This window comes from Neofelis nebulosa, chromosome X, assembly GCF_028018385.1.
Source record: "Neofelis nebulosa isolate mNeoNeb1 chromosome X, mNeoNeb1.pri, whole genome shotgun sequence".
Classification (NCBI taxonomy): domain Eukaryota; kingdom Metazoa; phylum Chordata; class Mammalia; order Carnivora; family Felidae; genus Neofelis; species Neofelis nebulosa.
The window spans coordinates 123,129,786-123,152,711 of record NC_080800.1 but is presented as its reverse complement, the minus strand read 5'-3'; the positions used below and the strand labels follow the sequence as shown (position 1 = coordinate 123,152,711).

The following is a 22,926-nucleotide window of genomic DNA, read 5'->3' as shown; positions in this document are numbered from 1 at the left end:
AACCCACAATCTATCTGGTATGAAGAACTACAGGCACACCTCAGAACAACAACAGCCATTGGAAACTAAGGGGGAATCCTGGAAAGGAGAGAGCCAGATCCAGGGAACCCCAATTTCTGTCTACAGACTCTATCCCAATCTTAGCTGACTCCTGAACCACACATATGTGGGACAGACTTCCGTTAAAGATCAAAGCCCTGAACTAAGATTTCAACTACCACCTAAGAGGAAAAGTTCAGAGTTTGAATGTAACCATATTAAAGTATCCACCAAAACAATGGAATCAATATTTTTCAGAGGAATACATTAGAATCCAAAATCTCGATTCAAAATATATAGGATATAATCCAAAGTTACTCAACTTATGATGAACTAGGAATTTTTGATCCATTTACAAGAGCAAATCAACAGAGAACAAACCTGAGATGACCCAAATGCCAGAATTAGCAGACAAGAATTTAAAAGTGATTATTATAATCACTCAAGAGAGTAAAGGAAGATATGCTTACAATGAATGAAAAAATATAAAATCACAGCAAAGAAATAGGAGCCATTAAAAAAAAGAACAAAATAAAAATTTCAGAAATGAAAAATAAAGTATCTTAAATTTAAAAAATATCACTGGATAGGCTCAAACAGCAGGATGGAAATGAGAGAGGAAAAGCTTTAGCAAACTTAAGATGGAACAACATAAATATCCAATGTGAAGAACAGAGAGAAAAATATATTAGGAAACAAAAACACAAACAGAGCTTCAGGGACATATGGGACAATATTCAAAGGTCTAATATACATGAAATTAGAGTTCTAGAGGAGAGGTGGCAGAGAATGGGGTAGAAAAAAATATTTAATGTGCAATGGCTTAAACTTATCTAAATTTGGAAAAAGATATAAATTTAAAATTCAAGAAGCTTAGTAAACCCCATGAGGATAGAAAACAAAACTCTGAAAATACCACAAACTTCTGAAAAAACAAATATAATTAGAAAATCAAAAGCATCCAGAGAAAAACAGCACTTTATACACAGAGGGGAAAAGTTTCAAATATGGCTGGCATCAGAAACAATGGAGGCCAAAGAGAAAAGACCAACATCTTTAAAGTGATTTAAAGAAAAAAAGCCAACCCAGAATTCTATACTCAGCAAATATATTCTTCAAGAATGAAGGCAAAACAAAGACATTTTCAGATAAAACATAAGTAAAAATAACTTATTTGCCAGCAGACCAGAACTACAAGAAACACTAAAGGTATAGAAGAATAGCTGTACCACACAGTGCCCCAATAGTATTTCTGTCACCATACACACCACTTAGTCAGGGTTTGACCACAATCTGACCTGTGCCTTTGGAGAACACCTTGCAACTCTTCCTGGAGAAGGGAAATAAGCAACCTGGTAAGGAACTATCATAAGACTGTTCTCTCCATCTCCTGAATATCAGTTGATCACCTTGCCCCCCTTCCCTTAGGGTACAGCTGCATGCTATAAAAATATCTGCTGTAGTTTAGAATTGAGTCCTCAATAGCAGAGTAGCCCATTGTGCCACCTATCATCTGGATCCTCTGGTTCAGTGTCATCCTGTGAGACTAGACATGTGGAATGTTAATGCCATGCTGATCTTACTATTGTTGTATAATCAACTGAATCCATTTGGGCTTACTGCCTCCTTACCAGATGAATCTATGTAAGTGTGACAAGCCAACCTCATAGTTGTATTAGTGACCCTACTGGCTTCATTAGACATAGCAATACTGCCTAGATACTACTTGACCTCGGTTTTTTTTTTTAATGTTTATTTACTTCCGAGAAGGGGGAGGGGCAAAGAGAGAGGGGGACAGAGGATCCAAGGCAGGCTGATGGCAGAGAGCCTGATGTGGGGCTCGAACTCATGAACAGTAAGATCATGACCTGAGCCGAAGTTGGATGCTTAACTGACTGAGCCACCCAGGAGCCCCACTACTTGACCTCTTGACCAAAGAAAATTCTTCATCAGGGTGAGAGGAAATGAACCAAATGAAAATGAGATACCCATTTTAAAAATAAAGGTTGGTGCACCTGGCTGGCTCAGTCAGTAGAGCATGCAACTCTTGATCTCAGCATTGTAAATTTGAGTCGCATGTTGGGTGTCAAGATTACTTAAAAATAAAAGAAAAAAAAGAAAAAAATTAAAAAATAAAAGCAGACATAATAAATATCTTGGTAAATATAAAAAAACTAATGTTGTTCCTCTTAATTTCTTAAAATACGTGGCACTTTTTAAAGCAAAACTGATGTTCTCATCTTGTAGGCTTTATATATAGATATAATACATATGACAAGTTATGAAAAATGGAGAGGGGTTAAACTACCTCTAATTTTTCAGTTTCTACATTTCATATAAAGTGCTGTAATATTATCTTTACTTAGACTGTGAAAAGTTAGAATATATGTAGTAATCTAGAGAACACATACTAAAAACTACATACTAAAAAAGGAACATCCAAGAAGCCAATAACTCATGTCATGCAGAAAATCTGGAGTAAAATGCTTAAAAGTAAAGTAAGTTTGTTTGCCCTAAACTTGATATAGGCAAACATTAAACTCCCATGTGTTATCTTTGTTGATAAAAGCAATAAATGACAAACATTTTTTCAAGGCAATAAATACATGAACATGAGAAGACAACATTGTAAAGGTGTCAATGACTACCAAACTAATTCAATGTGTAATTCAATGCTATTCCAATTAAAACTCTAGCATTGCTTTTTAAATTTTTTTCCTCTGAAATAAATTACAGACTTACGGGAGGTTGCAAAATAGTTCATAGAGTCCACTGACTGGTCTCCCCAGCCTCCCCATAGTGACTTCTTACATGACTATAGTAAAATACAGCTAACTAGACTACAGCTTATTCAGTTGTTACCAGTTTTTATATGTACTCACATGTGTGAGAGAGGTATAGTTCTATGCGATTTTATCACGTGTAGATTCATGCAATCACAATCAAGATAAAAGACTGCTGCATTACTACAAAGGCACTCCCAGATACTACTTCTTTATAGTCACTCTCACCCATCACTCCTGCCCCTGTCTCCTGGCAACCACTAATCTATCTTCCATCTTTACATTTTGTCATTTCAAGAAGCTTACATAATTAGAATCATACACTTTTGATCCTTTGAGATTGACATTTTTTCACTAAGCATCAAGTCTTTAGTATCCATCCAGGATTTTGTATGTATCAGAAATTCATTCTTTACATTGTTGAGTAATATTCAATGGTATGGATATACCAGAGTTTGTTTATCTATCACCCACTGAAAGACATTTGGGTTGTTTCTAGTTGGGGTTATTATGAAAAAGCTACTATGAACATTTGTGTACACATTTTCATGTGGCATCAGTTTTCATTTATCTGGGATAAATGCCCAAGAGTACAATAGCTCTTATATAGTGATTGCATGTTTCATTTTATAAGAAATTGTCATACTTCTTTCCAGAGTGACTATACCATCTTATATTCTCACAAGCAATGTATGCAAGTTGTAGTTTCTCCATATCCTCACCAGAATTTGATGTTACCACTATTTTTTTTTTTATCTTGGCCATTCTAAAAGGTAAATAGTGATATCTCATTGTAGTTTTAACTGGCATTCCCTAAAACCTGATGATGTTGAATATATTTTTCATGTGTTTATTTGCCATCTGCGGATCCTATTCAGTGAAAATCTCTTCATATATTTTGCCCATTTTCTAATTGGATTATTTGGGTTTTTTTCCTGTTGAGTTTTCAGAGTTCTTTATATACCATAGATACTAGTCCTTTGTTGGATATGTAGTTTGCAAGTTATTTTCTCCCAGTCTATAGACTGTCTGTTATTCTCTTAGCATGGTATTTCACAGAGCAAAAGTTTTGCATTTTTTTTTAATTTTTAAAAAAGTTTTAATTCTGATGAGTTACAATTTATAAATATTTTCTTTTGTGGATAATGCTTTTGGTATCAAGTCTAAGAATTTTTTTTTAATTTTATTTTTTTAATTTACATCCAAATTAGTTAGCATATAGTGCAACAATGATTTCAGGAGTAGATTCCTTAATGCCCCTTACCCATTTAGCCAATCCCCCCTCCCACAACCCCTCCAGTAACTCTCAGCTTGTTCTCCATATTTAAGAGTCTCTTATGTTTTGTCCCCCTCCCTGTTTTTATATTATTTTTGTTTCCCTTCCCTTATGTTCATCTGTTTTGTCTCTTAAAGTCTTCATATGAGTGAAGTCATATGATATTTTTCTTTCTCTGACTAATTTCACTTAGCATATACCTTCCAGTCAAGTCTAAGAATTTTTCACCAAGCCCCAGATCTGGACATTTCTTTCCTATGCTTTCCTTCAAAAGTTTTATATCTTACATTTTATAATTATATCTGTGAATCATTTTGATCAAGTTTGTTTTAAAACACATTCTAACTAAAATGGTCAAAGGACAAGAATACACAATTCACTTCTTCACAGGAAAAAACACAACTACTAAATCAGTAAGGAAAATTCAGTCACACTAGTAATCAAAGAATGCAAAATTTCAACAGTAATGAAAGCTATATTTTTAACCAATTAAATTAGTAAAAATAAAGCAATTTGTCCTGTAAATTTTCCTACACTCTAGGTTTGGTTGATTGCATTCTTATGGTGTTTTAAAATGTAGGTTTTATTATTATTCAGGTATAGTGAGACCAGGAGACAACTGCCATTGAAAACATATTTTGGGGGCGCCTGGGTGGCTCAGTCAGGTGAGAAACTGACTCTTGGTTTTGGCATAGGTCATGATCTCACATTTTATGGGTTCAAGCCCTACATCAGTCTGCACTGACAGAGCCTGCTTGGGATTCTCTCTTTCTCCCTCTCTCTCTGACCCTTGCCCTCTCCCTCCCTCCCTCCCTCCCTCTCTCTCTCTCTTTCAATTCTAAGCAGGCTCTACACTATCAGTGCTGACATGGGGCTCAAACCCATGAAATGGTAGATCATGACCCGAGCCAAAACCAAGAGTTGGTTGCTCAACTGACTGAGCCACCCAGGCACCCCATCAAAATAAATAAACTTAAAAAAATATTTTGTGACAGTTTCCAAGAAAGGGACATGCCACATCATGAAGAGCCATATGGGGAAGCACCAGGGTCAGTCAGAAGGCAAAAGGAGTAAAAGGAAAGCATAGGCAAAAGCCTTTATTATGGTTTTCTGAGAGAAGAAGCTAAAGGAACAGGGCAAGCAAGCAGCACAGTAGGTTTAAGAATAGGTTTAGGATCAGATAGTTTGAATAACTTTGACAGGCTCTAGGCTATTGGGCTGGTCCCTAGCTGTCTAGTACCTAGCCCTAGGGTGATTTAGTGCAGAGGGATATGGTCCTGGGCTCTAGAAGCCTGATAAAAGAAGGGTGGGATATGGACTCAGGATTAGTTGGTTTGCATTAAAAGATGTGCTGCAGGCAAGTTATCTCTAAAATTAGCTAACTCTGGGAGAAGCAGTCCCTCTCTGGGTCCATAAGGGTCCAAAATGTCAAAGTATCATAAATACAGAAAACAAAAACCATCATTAAACACAGGTGTTGTGGGAGTGAGAGTTTTGGTACTGGAGTGATTAGTGTGTCTTTGCAGTTACTGCATCATGAGTTTGCCAAAGGTAATAAATACAGAACTGAATCTCCTCCCATAATGGTGGGATATTTCCTCTCTAGGCAGTCCATTTGCAGAATCTGCTGGTCCCAATGAAGCCAAAGACAGTGTTTTAAAAAGAAAGCCAACCAACAACAGTACCTGGGCGAACTACAGGAATGCAAGTCCAAGTGTACTGAAAGTGAGCTTTCCATAATCTTCCAAAAGTCTCCTAAGTACTGTCTGCTTCTGGCCTACCATGCATAGGCATCTCCTGACTGGGAAGATTCTGGATTAAATCCTGAACTGCATGGGATTGCAGTTACCACCACTGGACTGTCAGATTAGCAATGACTATACCTTCCCTTTATTCTGGCTTTCCAGTTATTGCACATTCTGCAATAGGATTTTCCACTAGGAATTGTGGAAATTCCTAGTTGCAGGGAACTTGCTGGATGCCAGGTAATGAGAGAGAATGGGTATAAACATCCTCTTATTTAAAGATATTGAGAAATGGACTCAAGCATATATGGAAATTTAGTATAAAAGTGGCATCTCAAACCATTGATGAAGACGCATTTCAAGTCATTTTTAAATAAAATGTTTGGGGATGGGGCGCCTGGGTGGCTCAGTTGGTTAAGTGTCTGACTTTGGCTCAGGTCATGATCTCACAGTTCATGGGTTTGAGCCCCGCATCGGGCTCTGTGCCGACAGCTCAGAGCCTGGAGCCCGCTTCAGATTGTGTCTCTTTCTCTCTCTACCCCTCTCCCGCTCATGCTCTGTGTCCCTGTCTTTCTCAAAAAAAAATAAAACATTTAAAATAAATAAATAAATCATTCAGGGACCATTGGAAAACCATAAGATCCATACTTCATACCATACATGAGAATAAACTAAAAAAAAAGGGGGGGGTGATCTAAATGTAAAAACTGAAATCATACAAGTACTAGAAGAAAACATATACAAATTCCTCTTTATCATGCTGCAGGGAAAGGCTTTATAACTACAATGAACTCAATATCCAGTGAAAACTGGAGCGCCTAGGTGGCTCAGTCAGTTAAGCGTCCAACTTCAGCTCAGGTCACGATCTTGTGGTTTGTGAGATTGAGCCCCACATCAGGCTCTCTGCTGACAGCTCAGAGCCTGGAGCCTGCTTCGGATTCTGTGTTTTCCTCTCTCTCTGCCCCTCCCCTGCTCGTTGTCTGTCTGTCTGTCTCTCTCTCTCTCTCTCTCTCTCTCTCTCTCTCTCCCTCTCTCCCTCTCTCCTTCTCCCTCTCTCTCAAATAAATAAACATTAAAAAAAATCACGGGCACCTGGATGGCTCAGTCGGTTGAGCATCTGATTCAGCTCAGGTCATGATCTCACAGTTTGTGGGTTCGAGCCCCGCATCAGGCTCTGTGCTGACAGCTCAGAGCCTGGAGCCTGCTTCAGATTCTGTGTCTCCCTCTCTTTCTGCTCTTCCCCCTCTCATGCTCTGTCTCTCAAAAATAAACATTAAAAAAAAGAAAAAATCCAATATCCAGTGAAAACTAAAGACTAACAAATTGATCAATATAAAAGCAAATCTCCACACAGAAAAAAAAAAGATGAAAAATAAAGTGAAAGAACAATTGATAAACTGGGAGAAAATATTTGCAGCATATATCACAAAAGGCTAGTTTCCTAAAATATGAAGAACACTCAAATATTGAGGGGAAAAGGATCAAAAATTGATTGAAAAGGGGGTAGAGGCATGAACAGATAATTCACAAATTATCTATCTATCTAGATATCCTTTAACATGTGAAAAGATGCTCCAATGTACTCCAAATTAGAGAAATACAAATTAAAACAACACCAAGGTACTATTTCTTACCTATAGATTGATGAAAATGTAAAAGAATGAAAATATATTTTATTTGTGAGACTGCAGAGAAACAGGCACTCTTAAACATTGCTGGTGGGAATGTACATTGGTACAATTCGCATGGAGGAGAATTTGCCATTGGCCAACAAAACTAACATGCACTTACCTTTCAACTCAGCAATTCTAAGAATTAACCATGAAGATACACCTTTGACAATAAAAAATACATATGTACCAGGTTTTTAATTGCAGCATTGTTTGTTATTTCAAAATATTGAAAAAACCCTAATGCCAATAACATAGAAGAATGTTTAAATAAACTATGAAATATACACAATGCAGTTCTAAGACATAAAAGAATAAGTAAGATCTCTATGAACTGACATGGAGTGATTTCTAGGATATACTGTTAAGTGAGAAAAAGCAAATTACAGAAGAGTTTCTATATTACTCTATCCTTCATGTAGGAAACAATGGTATATAAAAAAGTGTACATGCATCTGCTCATTGGTGCAAAAACACAGAAATGATCAAGCAGAAATGAATGAGCTTGCTTACTTAAAGGGGATGGGCAGGAACAGGGTGAAAAGAAGGGAGGTAAGAGCACTATACACTAGGGTTGATAAAATTTGTGAATATACTGTACATAATGAATGTTGGCTTTCTCACTGTTGGAGAGAAGAGGTAAAAATTAAGGAAAGGAGAAAGGTCAGAAATGAGGCCTGTGCTGTTAGGTTGGAATTTGAGGTATCAGTATGAACTCATGGTGTTTAAGATAGATGGAGAGATGCAAAAATTAGTGGGAAAAAGTATAATGACAAATAGAATATTTGCATCATCTCAAAGTATCTCTCCACAAGATTCTTTTTTTATTTTTTTAAGTAAAATATATGCCCAACATGGGACTTGAACTCCCAACTCTGAGATCAAGACTTTCATGCTACACTAATTGAGCCACAGGAGCCCCTCCGCAAGATTCTTATCAATTATAAAGAGGAAAATAGTAACTTTATGATGCAGAAACCTGGAAGACACCTCCTTAACCAAATAATCACAGTTAATGTAACCATTAATGAGACGCATAGATATCATGAACCCCCAGATATGACACACTGAGGGCAGACATACTTCTGTGGTGCTCTTGCCAGAAAAGCATAAACTCAATATAATCATATGAAAACATCAGATAAATCCAAATTGAAGGACAATTTACAAAATAACTGATGAATACTTTTAAGAAGTGTCAAGGGCATGAAAGACAAACAAAGACTGAAGAACTATCCCAGATGGAGTGAGATGGTGGATTAGATCCCTAAACAGAAAAAGGACATTAGTGGGAAAACTGGCAAAATTGGAATAAGGTCTGTAAGTTAGTTAATCATATTGTATCAATGATAATTTCCTTGTTTTTAAGTTCTACTATGATTATGTAAGGTGTTAACATTTGGTGAAGCTGGATGAAGTGAATTCTATGTACTATTTTTGCAACTTTTTTGCAAGTCTAAAATTATTTCAAAATAAAATCTTTTTTAAAGTTTCTGCCTGAACCAATATCAAATTCATTAAGGGATCCTCAGGTTATCTTTTATGTGGAAGGTCAAAAACTGGATTGCATGTTAGAGGTTCTAAAGATCCTAATATGCTGCTCCTTCTGGATCCCAAACCAAGGTTGTTAAAAGAGGTAGCTAACTATCAAGTGAGGGCAAGAGGGCCTTCCAGTTTCTGTATAAGACTGAGAAGGAAGATTACACCCATAAGCAATTAATGAATCCTCTTTTTATGCCAGAAGAGAAGCTACATAAAAGACCAAAACCAGGGGCACCTGGGTGGCTCAGTCAGTTAAGTCAGACTCTTGACTTTGGCTCAGGTGATGATCTCACGGTTTGTAGGCTCGAGCCCCGCACTGGGCTCTGCGCTGACAGTGCAGAGCCAGCTTGGGATTCTTTATCTCCCTCCCTCTCTATGCCTCCCCCACTGGTGTGCTCTCCCTCTCAAAATAAATAAACTTAAAAAAAAGATCGGAAAAAAAAGAAGACCCAAACTAAAGAATTAGTCAAAAAGATAACAGGGGTTTTAGCTATCCAAGGTAACACAATGGAAACTGAAATTTAAGCAATCCAATTTTACAGTTAGACAAAGTTTAGATTCTGAACTTCCCTCCTCAGAGGTAAGACAATGTGCAGTGGTAAGAAATCGGACAAAACAAAAAGGATCCCCCAAAGTGGAAATTCTATACAAGAGTCCTAAGAGAAACAGAGAGGTCTCTTTCCTACTCAGCCCATTCTCCAAACAAGAAGGGACAGAACAAATGAGGAAAGAAGAAAAGTTTTGGAGCTGTTCATTGGTCTCTAATTTGCCGATCCCTTACTGACCATTTACTTCCTGTTACAGGGAAAACCCTTTCCCCTTAACTTTACAATCTGCCACTTTAAGTTTAGCATTCTTCACTTAACATGTTAGGCTCTCCATAGCATGGTCTGAACCTTGCTTTCTAGTCACGTTTATTTCTGAGGCATAGAGCGTAATGGTAAATTGATGGATGTTAACCAAAGTTATTGTGGTAACTGCTTCACAATATTTACATATATCAAATCGCCATGCTGTATAACTTAAACTAATACAGTGTTATATGTCAATTATATCTCAATAAAATGGGAGGGAGGGAGAGAGAGAGGAAGAGAGAGAGAGAGAAAGAGAGACAGAGAGAGATGGAGGGAGGGAGGAAGGAAGGAAGGGAGGGAGGGAGGGAGGAAGGAAGGAAGGAAGGAAGGAAGGAAGGAAGGAAGGAAGGAAGGAAGGAAGGAAGGAAGACTGGCTGGATTTGGAGCCCAACAGAGCTGGGCTTTGCAGGTGACCAAGTTACTTAATTGCTTTAAACTTTAGTCTCCTGATTTGTATAGTAGAGATGATACTGCCTATAACTAATGAGATTGCTGTGAGTGGCAACAAAACAAGAGAATGCATGCAAAGTACCTAACACTATGCATGGCACAGAATAATGACTCAATACATGACGACTATTAGTAGCCCTAAATGGATCCTAAGATTTCTCACTTTTGTTACTTTTACTCAAGCTGTTCTTGCCTCCTAGAATGACTCTGCCTGTAGAAATTCTCTGTCATTTAATGCCAGTCCCCAAGGTCACCTTCTCAAGAATTCTTTGTTCCACAAGGATATATTCTATCCCTTATTTAAAATTCCTGTTCATTTGTACCCCTCCCCTGGTACCTCCTTTACACTGATAAGTGTACCTGGGCACTGCCCAGAGCTGAGCCTTCACTGAGCAGGTGCTCCATGACTACTTATTGAATTAAATCCACATCGTGCCCAAATGTTACATGATTTCCTAGAGTTTTTAAAACTCCAAGTACCTGAGCAACAACTCAATTAATTCCAGATGCCAGAGTTTCTGCTAACAACCTCAACTCAATGTTAAAAACACATGACCAAGAGCTGAAACATGAAAGCATAGAGCAGAGGATGGTGGGCTGGGGATCTGCTGGCATTTGCTGCCAATGATAATGTTGGCCTCCAAAATGCACATGGTCAATACATGTATTTTCAGGGCCTGCTACTGTAATTTTATGTTCTGGCCAGCAACTTATCTTTGAGATTTGCAACAAAATAATTAGTATGGAAAGTTTGAAAACTCTTCACAGGCAAGTATCTTAAATATACACAAATGCTTTTTAAAATGGGTGGTAAAGATGACATTTGCCTACAAGAAGGGTATAAGGGAATAACTCTAATGCCCTTCTCAGCCCTGGTGCCTCTTGTTCTGTTTGCCTCCAAACACCAACAAACAGTATCAAGGGAAGGAGAAGTGTGTATTACTACCCACCCACCCAACTCTTCCCTGAAAGGCAAAGGTCCCTGATTCAAAACTAAACTTTTAGGGTTTGGATGCCAACAGGTGTACATTACCCATACTGTCTCAGTGGGCAATTGTTGTACAGTCACAGAAGAGCAAAAAGAACTGCCTCACTGAAGGGAGATTTTCACCAACTCTGTGGAGATGTATTGACAAATTCTAGACAAAACAAAACCCTTGTGGATTACTTTCCCTTCTTATTCCTGACTTGGGAATATTTACTGGCATGCAAGAATATCACTTTCCGTTGTTAATGACTCAGAGGGAGTTTGAGGGTCATGGAAAATCAAGTAAATGATCAAATGGAGTCAAAATAAGCAAGTTGCCTTTAATATTTTGATAGTGAAATGAATAATGCTCAACTATCTTTGAATCACTTAGAGTCAAACTTAACATTGGAAACATGGTCCACTGAAGTGAAAAACACTGACACACATTAGGAGGTCACAAAAACAGGATAGAGCAGCTATTCTCTTGAATGGGAAAAATCATAGCTTCATGTTCCAGCCTTAACCCCCCTTCTCCCTGTCTCATTCTCTTCCTTCCTGGAATAGACATCTAATGAATACCTACCATGTAAAGGACCCTGTGACAAGTACTCCTGGGAATAGAGAAATAAATATTGTGCTCTCAGGTAGTTTGTAAGCTTAACAGAAAAGACAAGACTGTAACAAAAGCAGAAATACACCCTCAAGGTTTCTACAAAATAGCATACAGACTCCAGAGTGGCTCCCTTCAAAGAACTCCATCCTGGAGATGCCACCAAAGAGGAGTGTTGATGCATCTGGTAAATTAAAGAAATACTTGTGAGAGTCATCTGGGGAAGTCCACCTATTTATACCTATTGTATGTATTATTTTATTGGACTTATTAAAAAAGGTCTTTGGTAAACTTTTTGAGGACTTTAATGCCTGAGAATATTTCAAACTTACATTAAATGATATTTAGCTGGGTATAAAATTCTAGGTTCCAAGTTTTTCCCCCTCCATACTTTGAAACTTAGCACTCCACTGTCTTCCTGTATTTTGTGTATTGAGACTTCAATAGGATTTTGTTCCTTTGTAGATGATATGCTCTTTCTTGCTGAGAAGTCTTCTATTTGTCTTTTATTTTTTAAAAATTTAATACAATGTGTCTGGATATGGGGTTTATCTTATATACCCTGTTTGGCAAACTCTGAATTCTTTTAAACTGAGGTCATCCATGTTTTACTAAGAGTGGGGAATTCTTGGTCTTTATTTCTTCAAATACTTACCTTTCTTCCACTTACTTTATTTTCCTCTCCTTGGGTTCTTGCTGTACTGACATGACACTTTCCATCCTCTATATCCCTAAAATTAAAAAAAAATTCCAACTATTTCTCTCTTTCTGATTTCTTCTGAGAAAATTATTCAATCTGGTCATTCAGATCATTAATTCATTTTTCATCTGTATCCATCTTATTATTAACCTCACTCCCAGTCAAGTTCTTTACTTCAACTAATATTTTTCATATCTTGTATTTATGAATGCTTCTTGGTAACTGTTTATTCCTACTTCATGTTACCAATATGTTCCTTAGTTCTTCAACGATATTCTAGTTTATTTTCAATTATTGTTTTGACTAGTTCATTAATTCTGCTTTGTCTAATAGGATTTGTTAAGTTGTCTTTCTTTTGTAATAGTTACACTCCTTATAAGACATGTTATTTAAGAGGACCAATGCTCAGTAATTTCTAAGGTTACAACAGCAGTTTTCTGATTGAGCAGACCACCTGGGTTGTCACTTTCTCAGATGAATAATAGAAGCTCCATTATTATTCTACTTGGTGTATGTTGTACATTCACCCTTCCAAAGGTTTATTCACCTATCAAAGAAAAAGCTTGCAATTAAGGTATCACCAACTGGTAGCAACTGCCATAATTGCACAGCTTGAAGTATCAGTTGTGTGTGTGGCTGCTTTAAACAGATAACATAACTACGTACTGCCAGATATTGCTATTTAAACTTGATAATATAATATTTCAAAAACTGCTAAACAGAGCAACATCATTATGTTTAAGGATGGCACATAGAAAAAAGATGTAATAAAATAAATGCCATCTTGGCATTCTGTTTTTCATTGTGACCTTTTCACATCATGCCTGATACGTTAAGGATTCTGAGAAAATTCTGTGCAGTTTGGTTCATTCCAGATGGTCTGCTTTTTACTTGTGACAGCCACTGGCAGTCACTAGTGGTAATATATGGACAGAAGTTTGGACTCTCTTTGGGCATGCCTAAACTAAGTAAAATCGATGTGGGGTGAAAACAGCACTTGCCTGGGAATTGGTAGACCTAAGTTCCAACTATAACTCTGTCACATAATAGCTGTGTGATCTTGACATGACATAACTCTCTAGACTTCAATTTCTTCATGGGTAAAAGTAGGGTTGAACTACATCATCTCTAATGTCTCTTCAAGCTGTACAAGTTTGTCATTCAGTTTCATAAAGATATACCACTCCAAACAAACATCAGTATTTTATGTAGAGGAATCAATTTCTCTAGAACAAAAAAGTAAATAAATATACTTTTACATATACACCATGCAATCTCATATAGAACAATCGAAAAAGAAGAAAGTCTTTATGCAAAGGGTCCAATTTGTAACTTACTCTGTAATAAAGCTCAGTCTAACCATTTCCTTTGTTAACTTTACTCTTAACTATAGGCTGCCTCAGGGCATTTTCACAGCTTTTACCAATATGTCCTTGTTTAGCTTTAGCTGTTATGTCTATAGACTCCTAAAGCTAAATACTACATTAATAGGTCCCTACTCAGCGTTCCAATATCTCAGCTACTTCTTGTGCTCCCAGCTTAATCTTCTCCGTTGTCTTCCCCAGTAATCAGCCTTTGCATAGTTCCCAAGTCTCAGCCCCTTTCTCCAATTCTCATTATTTTTCTCTCCTTTTTGAATCGGAGTTTCTGAGCTGCCTTTTATGCTAGAGGCATATGATGTCATTGTGTCTACCCCCAGCTGTTCTTAATTTTCTCTCAGATCAGCTCTCTTGAAGGACTCTCAGCAGGCCCAAAGACACAGCCCTCCCTTCTAGGGTGCAGATGAAAAGCTGGGGTGGAGGGGGAAAAAGGGCAGTTCACCAACCCATAATGACTAATCCTAGCAAAATAAAGGGCAGGGCCCTCTTAATAAACACAGCACTCCAGGAAGAGGGTGGAGCCAACTGAATAAGCCCCAGGCTCTGATGAACTGAGTGTGCTCTTAGAAGCTGTCATAGCAACAGGAGTTTGCTATCCAAGATGTTGACTATCACTTCCTAAGGCAGTTGTCTAAGACTGAAGCATCACCCTCTATGGTCGTCCTTCCTTTTCAAGGTCTTGAAGCACCTGACTCTAACCACACACAATGTCAGCCTCCTGCCTCCAACCAAGGGCCAACCTTCTCTGTTTAGATAGTGAAAACGGATTGTGGGGGACTCTAGACAAATTTATCTTTCTCGTCCATGGATGCCCAGTGTTTTGTGGTGTTACAGGAAAAGTCCTGAAACACCAATTCACATGACTCATAATTCTTATTGAATTCATGTTCCAACATCCATAAGTGCTGCTTGAAAAATGATGTAATGATGCTTTACGCAAAGGAATGAACCTCTGAGATAGAAATTCTTACTATATAATGGCACCAGGCTGGAGGAGATAGGCTAGTGCCCATGCTAGTAATTTTGGAGTGAATTTCCTACTAGGATAGTGGTAGAAAGATTTTTCTTGCCTCATCCTGTTTAGGTTGGTAGCCAGTTGAGAATAAATCCCTCCAGAGCAGGGCAACTTTGATGGCGGAAGGGAAGGGAAGAGTAGGAGAATACAGTGTAGACCCATGAGGCAAGGCCTAATGGATGAATTAGCAGCAATATTCAGCCCAGGCTACACATTAGAATCTCTGGGGGGGGGGGGGGTTGTATTTTTTTTAGTTTATTTTTAAATAATTCTAAAATTACATAAAAGCTGAAAAAACAGAAGAGACAGCTGTTGCACATCCAGCATTCCCCATGCCAAAATCTTATATAACCACAGTACAGTTATCAAAACTAAGAAATTAACCTTTGTACAACACTATTAACAAAACTACAGATTTTATTTGGATTTCATTAGTTTTCCACTAATGTCCATTTTCTGTTCCAGGATCCAATTCAGGATACCACGTTGCATTTAGTCGTCATGTCTCTTTAGTCCAATCTAGTTGCCTTCAATCTATTGCAATTTTTCAGTTTCCTTATTTTTCATGGCCTTGACAATTTTAAAGATTACTTTGTAAAATGTCCTCCAATTTGGGTTTGCCTGATTATTTTCTATGATTAAATTGGGATTATGTATTTTCAGGAAGAATAGCACAGTGGTGAAGTGCCTTTCTCATCACATGGTATCAGGGGGTTCATAATATCAACATGACATCCTGGTGATGTCAGCCTTGATCACTTGGTTAAAGAGTCATCTTTCAGGTCGCTCCACTATAAAGCTACTATTTAAAAAAATGTTGTGTTGATATAATTGGTAGATGCACATGAAGTTGACAATATAATACAGAGGGGCGCCTGGGTGGCTCAGTCGGTTGAGCGGCTGACTTCGGCTCAGGTCATGATCTCACGGTCCATGAGTTCGAGCCCTGCATCAGGCTTTGTGCTGACAGCTCAGAGCCTGGAGCCTGTTTCAGATTCTGTGTCTCCCTCTCTCTGACCCTCCCCCGTTCATACTCTGTCTCTCTCTGTGTCAAAAATAAATAAACGTTAAAAAAAAAAAAGAAAATATAATACAGTGAGGTCTTGTGTATTCTTCACCCAGTTTCCCCTAATGGTACATGAGTATATTTTTGTAACCACCATCATAATCCAGAAACAGAATAATTTCACCACCACAATGATCTTCCTCATGCTACCTCTTTATAGTCACAATCCTTCTCCCAACATCCCTAACCCCTGGACACCATGCATCCGTTCTCCAGCTCTTTAATTTTATCATTTTTGAGATTTAATCAATCAGTATGTGACCTTTTGAGATTGGCTTTTTTTCACTCAGCATAATGCCCATAATATCCATCCAATTGTTGCGTGTGTCTAGTTCATTCTTTTCATTGCTGAGGAGTATTCCATGGTATGGATGTACCAGTTTGTTTAATCATTCACCTATTACTCACCAAAAGAACATTTGGGTTCTTTCCAGTTTTTTTTAATGTTTTTTTTTTAAATTTTTTAGAGAGAGAGAGTGCAAGTGGGAGAGGGGTAGAGGGAGAGAGAGGGAGAGAGACAGAATCTTTTTTTTTTGAGAGAGAGAGAAAGGGGGAGAGAGAGAGAGAGAGAGAGAGAGAGAGAGAGAGAGAGAGAGACCATGTGGGGCTTGATCCCACAACCATGAGATCATGACCTAAGCTGAAATCAAGAGTCAGACCCTCAACCAACTAAGCTAACCAGGTGCTTATTGCAAATTGCTCTGTTATGAATATTCATGTACAGGTTTTTGTATGGATAGAAGTTTTCATTTCTCTGGGATACATGCCCAGGAGCATGATCGCTGAGTTGTATGGTAAGTTTATGGTTAGTTTTGTAAGAAACCGCGAAACCATTTTCCACAGTGGCTGTACCATTTTACTTTCCCACCAGAAATGTATGAGAAATCCAGTTTTTCCATATCCTTGCAAGCATTTGGTATTATCACTATTTTCATTTTATCTATTTGAATAGATGTATACTGGGGCACCTGGCTGGCTCAGTCAGTGCAGCATGTGACTCTTGATCTTGGGTTGTGAGTTTGAGCCCCACACTAAGTGTAGAGATTACTTTAAAAAATCAAATCTTAATTTAAAATTAAAAAAAGATGATAGATGTACAGTGACATCACATCATGATATTAATTTGCATTTCTGTAATGGCCAGTGATGTTGAACATCTTTTCATGTATCTATCTGCCATTTACATATGCTCTTCAGTGAAATGTCTGTTGCTATTTTTCTTATTTTCTAACTGGATTGCTTTTTATTCTATTGAGTTTTGACAGCTCTTTATTCTTTATCATATATGTTATTTGCAAATATTTTCCCCAGTTTTTCACTTGTATTTTCATCCTCTTCAACAGCATATTTTACAGAGCAAAAGTTTTTAACTTTGATGAGTTCCAATTTATCAACTGTTTTCCTTTTATGGATCAAGTCTAAAAAATCTTTGCCTAGTCCTAGATCCAAAGGATTTTCTCCTGTGTTTGTTTCCTGAAGGATTTACAGTTTTACATTTTGCAAACTTACATGATTCATTTGGGGATTATGTCAGCATAGGATATGAGGTTTAGGTCAAGATGGTTTTTTTTTGTTTTTGTTTTTGTTTTTGTTTTTTTGCCTATGCATGTTCAATTACTCCCACTTATTGAAAAGACTATCCTTCCTTCATTGAATTGCTTTTGCAACTTTGTTAAAAATCAGTTGGGTATATGGGAATTTTAGTTTTTTGAGGAACCTCCATACTGTTTGTAACAGAGTGGCTGCACCAGCTTGCATTCCCATATGCAAGCTGGTGCAGCCACTCTGTTACAAACAGTATGGAGGTTCCTCAAAAAACTAAAAATAGAACTACCCTACCACCCAGCAATTGCACTACTAGGCATTTATCCACGGGATAGAGGTGTGCTGTTTTGAAGGGACACATGCACCCCCATGTTTATAGCAGCATTATTAACAATAGCCAAAGTATGGAAAGAGCCCAAATGTCCATCGATGGATGAATGGATAAAGAAAATGTGGTATATATACACAATGGAGTATTACTCAGCGATCAAAAAGAATGAAATCTTGCCATTTGCAACGACGTGGATGGAACTGGAGGGTACTATGCTAAGTGAAATTAATCAGAGAAAGACGAAAATCATATGACTTCACTCATATGAGGACTTTAAGAGACAAAACAGATGAACATAAGGGAAGGGAAAAAAGTAATATAAAAACAGGGAGGAGAACAAAACAGAAGAGACTCATAAATATGGAAAACAAACTGAGGGTTACTGGAGGGGCTGTGGGAGGGGGGATGGGCTAAATGGGTAAGGGACACTAAGGAATCTACTCCTGAAATCATTGTTGCACTACATGCTAACTAATTTGGATGTAAATTTTAAAAAATTAAAAAAATTAAATTAAAAAAAGACAGAAAAAAATCAGTTGGGCATATTTGTGTGGGTCTCCTTCTAAGTTCTTTGTTTAGTCCACTGATCTATGTGTCTAGCCGTCTGCTAAATCACACTGTCTTGGTTAATATAGTATAATAAGTCTTGAAACTGGGTAGACTGATTCTTCCTACTTTACTCTTCTTTTTCAAAATTGTTTAGCTATTCTAGGACCTGGGCCTTTTCATATAAATTTTGAAACAGTCTTTTAATTTAATCTCTGATAAGAACTTGGAGGTCAACACTCCCATTTTTACAAAAAAAACTGAACAAACTGAAAATTCAGTGACATCTTAGACCCATCAAAGAAATTAGGTTGCAGGGAAAACTACCACCCCCAAATCTGGAGAGTCAGGAACATCCAGCTGCAATTTACTTACCTAGAAAAGAAGCTTTTGGAATCATAAGCTAGCAGCAACACCAAAAACGGTCATTTCGAAAAATTACTGAAGGCTGAGTGTGCACCAATGTGAGAGTGGGAAACTTCTGAGGATAGCAGGCACAGGGGAACCCCAAAATTCCAAGAAATCCACTAAGTTCCCACAGTAAAGATCTGAATAGGATCCTCTTGTGGATCTTGGGAGGGAGAGGGGAAGAGGAATCATTGTGAAATATGCTTAAAGCATCTCCATAACTCTACAGGGAAAGAGACTGCCAGCACCTTATCCCATCTGGGGGAGGGCACTGCTCTCACTGCAGCCCTTCTCTAGCCAACTGCAGAAAGACAAAGACAAAGAAAACATCTTTCAAGAAGACAGAGTGGGGAGGGATGACACTTACAAAGGAACAAGCATAAGAACTGCATCAGACTTCTTGTCAGAAACCATGCAAACAAGAAGAGAGTGCAGTGAAATATTTATTCAAAGAAAAAACCATCAACCCAGATTCTATATCCAGCAAAATTTCCCTTAAGAAGTGAAAGAGAAACAAAATCTTTCTCAGAAAAATAAAAACTGAGGGAAATGAAAACAGACTTGCCCTGCACAAAATGTAAAAAGAAGTTCTTCAGGGGGAAGGAAAATAATACAGGTCAGAAACTCAGATTTACATTTAAAAAAGGAAGAGTGTGTCAGAGAAGGGATAAATGAAGGTAAATTAAAATCTTTTATTTTTCTAATTTTCAATTGATCTAAAAGATAACTGTTTAAGTAATAGTATAAATATATTGGTTGATTATAGCATATGGATAAGTGAAATAAATTACAATCCCACAAGGAATGGGAGAGAAGATCCCATAGCACTCTGTTATAAGGCACCTGCACTACAAGTAAAGTGGTGTAGTGTTATTTGAAGATGGATTCTTCGTTTAAAATGTATATTGAGGGGCACCTGGGTGGCTCAGTTGGTTAAGCGTCCGACTTCGGCTCAGGTCATGATCTCACAGTCTGTGGGTTTGAGCCCCACATCGGGCTCTGTGCTAACAGCTCAGAGCCTGGAGCCTGTTTCAGATTCTGTGTCTCCCTCTTTCTCTGACCCTCCCTGTTCATGCTCTCTCTCTCTCTCTGTCTCAAAAATAAACAAATGTTAAAAAAAAATTTTTTTTTTAAATAAAATGTATATTGAAAACTCTAGGGCAACCACCAAATATTTTAAAAGAAATGTAACTGATAATCTAAGAGAGAAGATAAAATGGAATTACATAAATTCCCAATTAAAACCAGAGAAGGCAGGACAAAAAGCATGGGAGTCATTTTCTTTGTTCTGAAGTCTATCTGATAACAGCCGGGGCATCTGGGTACCTCAGTTGGTTAAGTGTCTGACTTTGGCTCAGGTCATGGTCTCATAGTTCTTGGGTTTGAGCCCCACATTGGGCTCTGTGCTGGCAGCTCAGAGCCTTGAGCCTGCTTCGGATTCTGTGCCTTCCTCTCTCTCTCTGTTCCTCCCCCACTCATACTCTGTCTCTCAAAAATAAATAAAAGATTTTAAAAATTTTATCTGATAATCACCATTCCCACTTTCTTTTTGATAATATTTGCATGGCACACTTAAATTTTTTTTTTTACTTTCAACTTACTTATATGTTAACTAGAAAATATAAACAGTAAATGGTAAAACTATTATATTTCCCTTCCTATACTTTGTTAGTACTAAGTCCAGCCCACACTCAATTGAGGGGAATTAATCGCCACCTCCAGAAGGGAGGAGTATAAAAAATTTTGTGGACACATGTTAAAACCACCATAGTAATTGACAAATATTTGTGGGGTAATACTTTGAAGCTCTGCTAGTATCTTGCCCCTCCCCCCCAATTATTACTAGGCTTGGTTCTTTTTATTTGGGAATGGCATTTAGAAAACAAAATGTGATACTAGGTGAGCTGATTTCTATTTGAATGTTGCTGTTTCTAGGCCCTGTCAGTGGACAGAGCTAGGAAACACATGTAAGTAAAATAATCCCTGTATATACACACATCAATGTTCACTTATGTATCTATCTTTACACATATATATATATTTCTATGTATAGATATAGCTACATACTTTTTTTTAAATGGATATCTCTGACTTTAATCTAGTACCACAGGGTTTATTCTAGGTTTCCTTCTTTGCTTACTTGTAATTTGTTTCTATGGCAGACTCTCTGAGGTGTCTTTAAAAATACAGACACTTAGAGCTCTATCCAATATCAATTAAATTGGATGCAACCATATGTTTTAAATATACACCCAGGCACTACTGGACACATAACTTATAGAGCCCAATACAAAATGAAAACGTGGAACTCCTTGTTCATAAAGCAGGGGCAAAAAAGTCATTAAAGGTACTAAAATATAAAGATTTTTCCTTTTTTTTCCTGTGGTCTCTCATTTAATTCGTCATACTGTTTTCTATTTACAATTCAATGTCACTCTAAGTCAAGAGAAAGTATAATTTTTAATTAACATACATTTTACTGTTCATCTTTTTATTGTGCAATGCCAGTTTTAAGTAAAAATATCAGACCATTTAGCTCATGCAGAATCACCAAAATTACACAATTTGTATTTCATGCCTTATCCCCAGAAGGTGCCTTGAGCTGACCAGAAGAGAGGCACAAATCATATTCAGGAAAGCTGGAAAGAGGAAGAGAGGGTCACCCAGATGTGTAATAAGCCCAAAGGACACTCTCTAGGGCACAAAGATGCTCATGGGGCAAGCATAGTACTTCAAAGGCACCTGGGAACCCCACCCCATGACTTATGCCATGTGTGTGCTTAGGTCTAACAACTGTTAGGTTCCCTCTTCCACCAGGTGCTGGACTGACATGCTGTGCTTTATCAGAGGGCAGGGAAATTGAGACAGGCATCTCCCTTCCCATGAGCCTGCTACCCCAACTAACAGCATATAAGCACTTCTCAAGGGTATGATAACCTCTTCACAAGGATGCACTAGGGACTTGGATAAGGGATGGGTAGGAGGCTTACCACCATTGAGTTGCCCACTGAACATGCCTGGTACCGTGAACCAGATGCAAAGATGGTTATTGTCATGCCCCACCCTGAGGGGCTTTAGAATACATACATGGACTCTCCCCACCTCTAGGCTCCTGCTGGGTAATGGATGGACTTGGATGAGGAAAGGTAAGGGGGGCCCAGAGTACCAAGAGTCAAGGAAGTGACAATCAAGAACCCATCTTGAAGATATGGGGCAGTAGGGGGAGGTGAAACCATATGTAAACCAATGTTCCAAGCCCCCAGTGCACTCTCTGTTGTCCCGCTGGCTTTCACTTACAAAACACAGGTTCAAAGATAAAATTATTAAGATTTTTAAATGGTGGGTGCTGTTGGGGGGATGGGATAAATGGGTGATGGGCATTAAGGAGGGCACTTGGGATGAGCACTGGGTGTCATATGTAAGAGATGAATCACTAGGTTCTACTCCTGAAGCCAAGACTACACTATATGTTAACTAACTTGAGAATAACTTTTTAAAAAAAGAATAAAAAAGAAAAGAACTTAAATTGATAATCACGGAGCATTAAACCGCCAGCATAGGGTCCCTTTCTGAGCATAGGATCCTGTGCATCACACTGGTCACTTGCCTATGAAGTTGTGATTGCCCCCTGTTGATTCTAATGTTCAGCCAGGGAGAATTACTGAGCTAGATATTGTAAGAAGTGGTGGTCAAGGTGGTCTTTCTTGCTCAAACCAGATCCTAGGCCACCAGAGACTGCACAGAAAACCATGGATGGAGAGACCAATCCAACAGAAGCTAAGAGGAGGAGACCAGACTGGATGTCACTGTCTGAGGCTATCATCATAGAAATCGTAGTAAAGAAGCAGGGAGATCAAGCCCTCAGTTTTGCAGAGTTTGTCATTCCCCTCTCTCTCTTGGAGCCCCCAGCTCTACCTCAGTGCCTGCTGGTTGCATGTTGCCCTGCCTTGCCCAATGTGAGGAGCTTTAAGATACAAGTTATATACATCTAAGCAAA

General features: G+C 38.1%; 1 long non-coding RNA gene across 1 annotated transcript in view; it reads right to left on the bottom strand.

The window, feature by feature from the left end:
• The window catches only part of LOC131502962 (uncharacterized), a 120,484-nt gene that overhangs the window by 20,324 nt on the left and 77,234 nt on the right, over nt 1-22,926 (bottom strand). The window contains exon 5 of the long non-coding RNA XR_009257287.1: nt 12,595-12,670. This is a non-coding gene — a long non-coding RNA (uncharacterized LOC131502962). The remainder of the gene's footprint in view (nt 1-12,594; nt 12,671-22,926) is intronic.